This window comes from Ictalurus punctatus, chromosome 1, assembly GCF_001660625.3.
Source record: "Ictalurus punctatus breed USDA103 chromosome 1, Coco_2.0, whole genome shotgun sequence".
Classification (NCBI taxonomy): Eukaryota; Metazoa; Chordata; class Actinopteri; order Siluriformes; family Ictaluridae; genus Ictalurus; species Ictalurus punctatus.
The window spans coordinates 23,178,498-23,186,872 of record NC_030416.2 but is presented as its reverse complement, the minus strand read 5'-3'; the positions used below and the strand labels follow the sequence as shown (position 1 = coordinate 23,186,872).

The following is an 8,375-nucleotide window of genomic DNA, read 5'->3' as shown; positions in this document are numbered from 1 at the left end:
TTCCCTTCTCCAACCATGCCTTGGTTAAGAAAAAAATGCTGGAATTTATTCATTTTGAAGAGTGTGGACTTTGTACAAGGTCATTCTTATGTGACTTTTTTTTTTGGAAGAGTGGTTTACCAACTGGGGGTGTTAATTGCTAGAATATGTTGCTTTAGACTGAGCAAGAGTGCGATTACCGATCTGTCTGGGCTTCCCCATGAGTCAGAGTAAGTAAAAGACTCTTGTTAATCTCTCTACTGTTATCTATATCAGTGGTTGTCAAACTGGGGGCCATGGCCCCCTGGGGGGCCACCAAGTGGCACCAGGAGGGCCGCATAGAAATTCTAGAACATTCTTTAATATATATATATATATATATATATATATATATATATATATATATATATATATATATATATATATATATATATATATATATATATATATTTTACCTCTATGTAAGTTGGGATTATCAACCTTTGAACTATGGTGTACATAAAAATAAGAAATATTAATCAATTATACACAGCACACTAAGACGCACACCAAACACACACCAGACTGTTATAGACATCTGTTTATATACTTATCACGTAATTTAATGTGATGGAGGTTAGGACGGATGCAGATGCAGATAAGAGCCTTATTAGAGTAGTGATAGACAAATCCAAATCGTGAGACAATAGCATGGTCAAAAACAGGCAACGGGTCACGTGATCGGCAAACGGGCATAAACGAGACTAAACAAAATTGAAGAATGAGGGTGAAAACAATATCAAAACTATAACACATTAAACAAGGAACAAATGCTTGGTATATGGAAAACTCACGTAATACTTCACAAAGTACAAAGAGAGACGAGGGGTTTAAATGACGAACGTAATCAAGGGTGAACACAAAACATCTGAGACTAATGATGACACAGAAGGAAACAACCAGTGACAATACAGGGGCGGAGACAGGACATAAACCATAACAGATGCACGTGTTGAAAGTAAACAAAGTCAATGTCACTGAAAATCCGAAAAACCTGCTTGCTCCAACGCTTGGCATGAGGGGAAATCGTGACAGTACTAGTGTACAGTACTCTTAGCCACATGCTGATAAAACCTAAGACTATTTAAAATGAATAATACAGAACAGCCTAGCATGAAAAACTCAATTGTGAAAATTTGACGACTCTAGGGGGACACAAAGGGATGCAGTCTACACAAGAGGGGCCTCATGCTGAAAAAGTTTGAGAACCACTGCTCTACATCTAGCTAGCTCACTAAGCTGCTGTCAGGTTTGTTTAGATTTGGTGGGGATGTGGTACATCTTGAATTCTGTTGGTTGTTGTGTAAATAAGTGAAGTATTTGACACAATGTCGCTGACTTTCTGTTTCAGAAGGAAATATATCAACATAAGAATCAAATCAACAGCTATTTTGATATTTCATGGGGCTTTTAACAGATATCACATGGCACATACAGTAGGCTGAGTTCTGTAAACGTAAAACAGTTTAATCAAAGTCTTGTTAACAACATGGAAAATCAATATAAGTCTAATTATCATTCACTTTTGGTTAATGGGACATGGCCACACTGACGTCACTTCTTCTCAGTATTTGAGGGATCCTGAAATGACTGAATCTGCATCTGTGAACAAGCCTCAAAGTACCCAACAATAACAAACACGTTATTTTCAAATCAACATAATTAGTGGTTATTAAAAAGTTCCTTTCACACTAATGATCGGTTTGAAGATTTATGGCTTACCACGGTGTGACTCACCATTTCTTTGCAAAGAGATTGCCTCAGTCTCATCTCATCTGATGTGCCCTATGAGGGATGAAGACAACACAAAGGGTGCCTCAATGTCTTTACATAATTCCCTGATGTTTTTCTCCCCCCACTCCTCCTTTGGTCAGAATCTGGAGGAAAGGAGAAGCCTTGTGATGCAATGCTATATTGCAGAGCATGTGTGTGTTTATAGAGTTCAGCTGTGAAGGAGGGGAAAGGGTAAGTTCAAATTGTTCACAAACGCATTGATACGACAGTCATTTATAAATAACTACACACCTTAGAGAGCAAGAGCAAGCACAGCTGTTTAAGTGTGTGTGTTATTTGTGTAAAAACAGAGGCTTACTGTGTGTGAGAGAGAAACACTAAAGCAGAGACTCCATGACTCGCTGCTCCGTAAGCTGTTTAAATCCCTGTGAGTGTGTTTTGCCCCTCACCCCCACCCCCAGGCCACAAAACCAGGCAAACACAGTATGTCAAGGCCACTGATGTCATCTCTCTATGGAGATTTGGAAGCAATGTGCTTGGGTCTTGTACACAGGTCGAGTGCTGTGTGCCATGAATAGAGCCAAACACTGAGACAGCACTTCAGGTATTTTCACCAGAACAGAAGAAATTGTAGACTAATAGAGTGTACAGCCAATAACAAAGTAACAAGATGAGTCATGACTGTAAGGACTGTGATGTGTTTTATTTAAGGAAGGGGAGAAAAACATTCAGATGGGATTAAATAAAAGAAAATCAACAGTAATTTATTTAGATTTATATTAAGGATCATTATTTACTGCATTATCAAACCATGAATTTTAGCACTTATAAACTCTAAATCATAAAACTAATATCAACCTTTTAAAAGTCTCAGCTTATTAATCAGTTATTTGTTTTAAAGTGCCTATAAAATTGCTTCTTAGCTGTGTTTTTATATCTGCATGTTCATGTATTTCTTTCTGAAACAGAAAGTCCCACTGAGGTCCTGTTGAACTGTTTGACTGGCTTATGCAACAGCCAATACTGTTCGAATACGCCACACAATCAAACAAACAAACCAAACAAACCAAACAAACCTGACAGTAGCTTAGAGCGCTAGCTAAAAATGGAGAACAGTGAACAGATTAATGGGAGCCTTGTAATTACTCTTACTGACGGAGAAACCCTGACAGTGTATAAGGACAGAACCACTTTCTTAATCTGTCTGAGGACGCAGCATATTTCAGCACTGAACCCTGTAGGTAAAACACCTATATATGCAGCCGCCTCCTAAACTATTGGAACGGCAAAGCCAATTCATTGTTTTTGCTGTAGACTGAAGACATTTGGGTTTGAGATCAAAAGATGAATATGAGAAGAGAGTTCAGTTTTTATTTCCTAGTATTTCTATGTAGATGTGTTAAACAAAATAGAATGTAGCACATAGAGTGTATTAGACTACCCAATTTGTAGGCAAGCACAAACAAACCATGTTAGCCGCTAATAAGCTGCTACTGTAGAGCAAGACCCTCTTCTGAAGGTGGGACATACAGATCTGTGCAATATTCTTAAGAAAAGTTGTCAAACGATGCCTTCAAGTATAATTCAATTAAACATTTTCTACATAAAAAATAACTTCTTTAAAGTCCAATATTTCAAGCCAATATTTCAGTGAAAACCCTTTGTCTTTAAAAATGCATCTGTAGCCTCAGGTACATTTTGTGCAGTTTTATAAGGAAATTCGCTGGTAGTAAATTCGCTCCAGTTCTTCCGGAGACTTTCACTGTCACACTTACTTTTGATTTTACAGGTAATGCCTGACAAGTATGGAACTTCATTTGTGCCAAAAGTAACCTTTCAAGAAATGAACAAAAACATACAATGAGAAAGAAGAAAAACACTCTGAAACTGAAAACAGTGCACGCAGTGGCAAAAATTGAACATGGTCTTCAAATAAACAGCGTTCTTTGTTAACAGTTTTCTAAAATTTGTTAAACATGGTTTATGAATATGCTGCCAGAGTTTTTGTTTATGCTTTCAAACATCAACTCTTGGTTGTAGCCTTCGGTTTCACCTGTGAAGACCGCATGTGTTGTTAAAAAGGATAAGCCAACATGAAGATCAGAGAGCTGTCTATGGGAGAAAAGCAAGCCATTCTGAAGCTGCGAGGGAAAATCAATCAGAGGCATTGCACAAACTTTGGGCAAAGCCAGTACAACAATTTGGAATGTCCTGAAAAAGAAAGAAGCCAGTGGTTTTCTGAGCAACAGACACCGAATGAGTCAGTCAATTACATATGCTCTGTTGTTGTCTGTAACACTAAGAGATAGGTGCAAAAAGCTCTGAAACACAAATTCTGATTTTATGGCACATTACATCATATCATTAGTTAAACATTAAGCATAAATGTAAAGCTTAACCAGTGGATTTTAGTCAGTGAAACAGGAATAATGATATTTTTGTAAAAGAGGAATTATGCGCCTACGGCTATAATTATTTTCATCTGACTGATTTAACACAGTACCTAAAAAGCAAACATCTGCCCTGATCACGGCTTACAGCTGAATAAATGATTAACCAGAGTTGTTGGTGTGAAAATGAGTATTTCATCATCGGTGTTAAAGTGCCAAATTGCCTCCTGACTCACTCACTTATTACTACATCACTACGGCATGTAAAGCAGCCTGGCACTGAGGTCATATTTTTCCATAATGGTAGAAGCAGAGTTAATGTGTCTTCCTCAGCCAGGATGCAGCCACAGTGAGTAAGACATGAAAATGAGTGTAATTGTGACCTCCCCAACAGCAGTGAGGCATAGCGCAGGAGGTAAAACACTTTATATGATCTTTTTCCAGTATCAGATAAATAACACATTCAAGTCTTGGCATGATTACTTAAATGCTTAGATGATTTCTCTCTGTCCATATAGCTCTCTCTCTCTCTCTCTCTCTCTCTCTCTCTCTCTCTCTCTCTCTCTCTCTCTCTCTCTCACTCACTCTTTCTCTTTCATTACTAAGCCCATCTTGATCATAAGCTGTTTCATGGAAAACGGGTGTGCATAATTATAAACCCACATTTTATTTCCTCACTGCAGCACACAGAGGTTTAAACGTGGAGATGATACTGCCACCTTGGCAGATCTTCCCTCTTTCTCCTCCTCCTCCTGCTGCTGCTCCTGTCTCCACCCTCACCTGCATGCTGTTTGGCACTCTCTCATACGTCTCATCAGATCACACTTCATGCTGCAAATAAAAACAATACCAAAGCCATAGATTCACTTCCACTGCAAGAAAAATGTGACCTACGTTTGGGTACACTGAAGAGCTTTACACTAATGGGCTGTAAATGGTTGGATCACACAATAGCAACGGCAGTGTTTCGAGAACAGCTCACTAGCAGAAATAAAAATGAACAGGATAAACAAAACAATCGGTAGTCCTCTCTTTGAAAACTGGAAATCTGCCCTGATTAGGTAGAGTACTGAGAGGGCATGGTGCCAAATACTACCACATAGTGGTGAGAAGACACACCTGGCATAAAAATCTACAATCTTTACACTTACACACATGTGCAGCTGTCCAACAGAAGATTAATATGCTCTGAAAAGCAAGGATTTTTAATCATGTCTTTCTGTGTCCACACACCAAATTCCTCAGAACCATAAAACTGCTGCTTAATTTGTTAGCTCAGGACACTTTTTCCCTAAAAGTAATCTTGGGTTTTTGGTAAAATAACCAGGCTTTTTCTGGGTGTAAAAATAAAACCATACCTATAACATGGTTACTATGGTATGCATGTCACTATAATACGCTGGTCAGGATGTCATTTCATGAAATGGTAAATGTTTAATGGTCTGCACTTATATAGCGCTTTTATCCAAAGCGCTTTAAACTGTGTCTCATTCACCCATTCACACATACACTCACACACCAATGGTAGCAGAGCTGCCATGCAAGGTGCTAACTTGCCATCGGAAGCAACTTGGGGTTCAGTGTCTTGCCCAAGGACACTTCGGTATATGGAGTCACGTGGGCCGGGAATCGAACCGCCAGCCCTATGATTACTTGACAACCAGCTCTGATAAGAGCACTATTGTGTGATGTTTGAACAGTATGATGCAGGCTGACTATATTACATTCTACTATACTGCATGTTATTACGGTGCTGATCATTCCTGCATGAGTAAGACATCATTTTTATGACAATGTTACAAGCAAACAAACAAACAAACAAACAAGAAACATCATTCTAAACAATACATTCAACTGCTGTTGAAAGTGCTGGCTTCAAAACATCAATGGGATTTTTGTTTTGGTCTTGATACATCATGTAGAAATAGAGATATAGTACAGTTCATTTTGATTGTCAAACTGGAACAGGATTTTTTTTTAATACAAAGGAAGTACTACAGTAAAATCCTAGTAAATCATAGCTAATTTTATTCATTAATTTATTAATTCATCTTCAGGAAACACTTTATCCTAGTCAAGATGGCAGTGGATCCAGAGCCAATCCTGGGAACACTGAGCACACGGTAGGATGTACCCTGGTAGGACGGCACCTACTGCTATGTTTTTTGAGGTGGAAGGAAACCAGAGATTCCAGAGGAAACCCACATGGACATGGTGAGAACATGCAAAACTCCACATAAATATACAGTATAGGCAAGTTCGGCTGTTGCAGAGCAGAACAGTGTGTAGTACTGGGATGTCACAGCTCCAGGGTTCTGGGATCGAGCCTGAGGTCCGATTACTGTCTGTACACATTTTCAAATATTCGACAAATATCCACGTGGGTTCTTTAAACTTCTCCAAAATGTGCTAGTAGGTGGATTGTCTACTCTAACCTGCCCTAAGGTGTGAATGAAATACTGATCCAGTCAGTATTGCTTGGGAAAGTCTATTCAGGTCTTGCTTTTTACTCTCTCTCTCTCTCAACGGCACTGGTTGGAAGTATAAGACCATGGCCAATGAAATGGAAATGTCATAGTTATGGGAGACCAGTGAGGGTCACCAGATTACAGAGAAGGTGCCCTGCACTTATCACAGATGGCTGCTGTTCAATCCACTCAAGAGAAGTTACTCAACTGAGTTAACAACATTGGAAGGTATGCTTATTGTGGCCAGGCGTTTCATGTTTGGTTAGATTCAAATGATCTCCAACATGTTAAATTCATCACAGTTAAAATGAAAAATAAGACAGAGCGAGAATGTGCAGTCAGTTTTTCCATTCTCTCAGTTTGACTGAGCTCAGTTTGAGTGAGCAAGGAGCATGTTGAGTGGAGAGAGAGAGAGAGAGAGAGAGAGAGAGAGAGAGAGAGAGAGAGAGAGAGAGAGTACAGTCTGGCCTTATGGGCCTACTGTAAAAATGTCTCCTGGCTGTAGTGAAGGAGCAGGGATGTTCGGTTTCCTCTGCTTTGACCATCTCTGCTTTAACTACTACAGGCAATGAGGGCATAAATCCAACTACTGTCCAATGGAAACAATACCTTCACATGGGTCTTGTAAATAAGGATGTAAATTCCCAGTATATCTTCAGACGTTGAAGCCATTTTGGCAGTTTGTCAGATTCAGAAGATTTCATTTGTTTTTCAATCAGTGAATTGAAGTATGAAAGATGTCTGAAAAATGACAAAGTAGCTGTGAAAGTTGGACCTTCATCAATGCTACTACACCCTCCCTCTCTCTCTCTCTCTCTCTCTCTCTCTCTCTCTCTCTCTCTCTCTCTCTCTCATAGCCATACACTTGCATGGGCTCTCATCCTCCTCCTTCATCTGACCTCCATTTCCCCTTTCTCTTTATCCCTGTCCACACTCCTTGGACCAGTGTCCACACAGCATGCCTTTAATGCTTGCTGCATGTGGTTTTATATGGCCTTATTAGAATTTATATCTGACAAGTGTTTCCCCGTGATATGATTCATGGCCTAATGCTTCTGGAATGGCCTGGGAATCTCCACTGCGAAGGGAACCTCAGGTAATGGGCCAACCCGACATGCACCCTCTGTTATAGGCAGACAAATAAATTGGGGGAATAAGATTGTAATATTACACATAATAATCATTTGAGAAGATCGTGTAAGGCGCTCATAGTTTCCACAGCAGGAGGTGGAAGAGGGAGCTGTGTGTGGGTGTTTCTGTCTGGAGTATTCGGAAGGGGAATACTTCACTGCCTCAGCCACAGTGAGAAAGAGAGAGAGAGAGAGAGAGAGAGAGAGAGAGAGAGAGAGAGAGAGAGAGAGAGAACAAGAGACAGATAAATGTGATACGAATATATCAAATAACCCAGAAGAGCAGATAGGGGGCTCTTGTACTGTTCTGATCTCCTTAATCTTTCAAGTGAGCATACTCTGGTTAATGTTACCAGCTGCCACAAATATCTGAGATAATCACACGCCCTCACACACATACCACCCCTATAATGATAATACTCAAATGTGTGCTCATAACACAAACAGTCATTTTTTGATATCCTCCTTGAAAATGCATGGCACAAAAACACGAAAGCACATCTGTAGAGCTATTAGTACATGTCACTAGTGTGCATAGTTGTATGAGGCCTCCCAGCATGTCCAAACACATTTCCACACCTGATTATAAGATCATTTGTCCATATTTCATGCAAAATAAGGGAACAGCGGCAAAC

The 8,375-nt window shown here is 39.6% G+C and overlaps 1 long non-coding RNA gene across 1 annotated transcript; it reads right to left on the bottom strand.

Moving 5' to 3' along the window:
• Positions 1-517: 517 nt before the first annotated feature.
• On the bottom strand, positions 518-2,285 carry LOC108263392 (uncharacterized). The gene is made up of 3 exons (XR_006983425.1): positions 2,111-2,285; positions 1,756-1,964; positions 518-1,632 (listed from the first exon to the last, which is right to left on the bottom strand). It is a non-coding gene; the product is annotated as an uncharacterized LOC108263392 (long non-coding RNA).
• Positions 2,286-8,375: the final 6,090 nt, after the last annotated feature.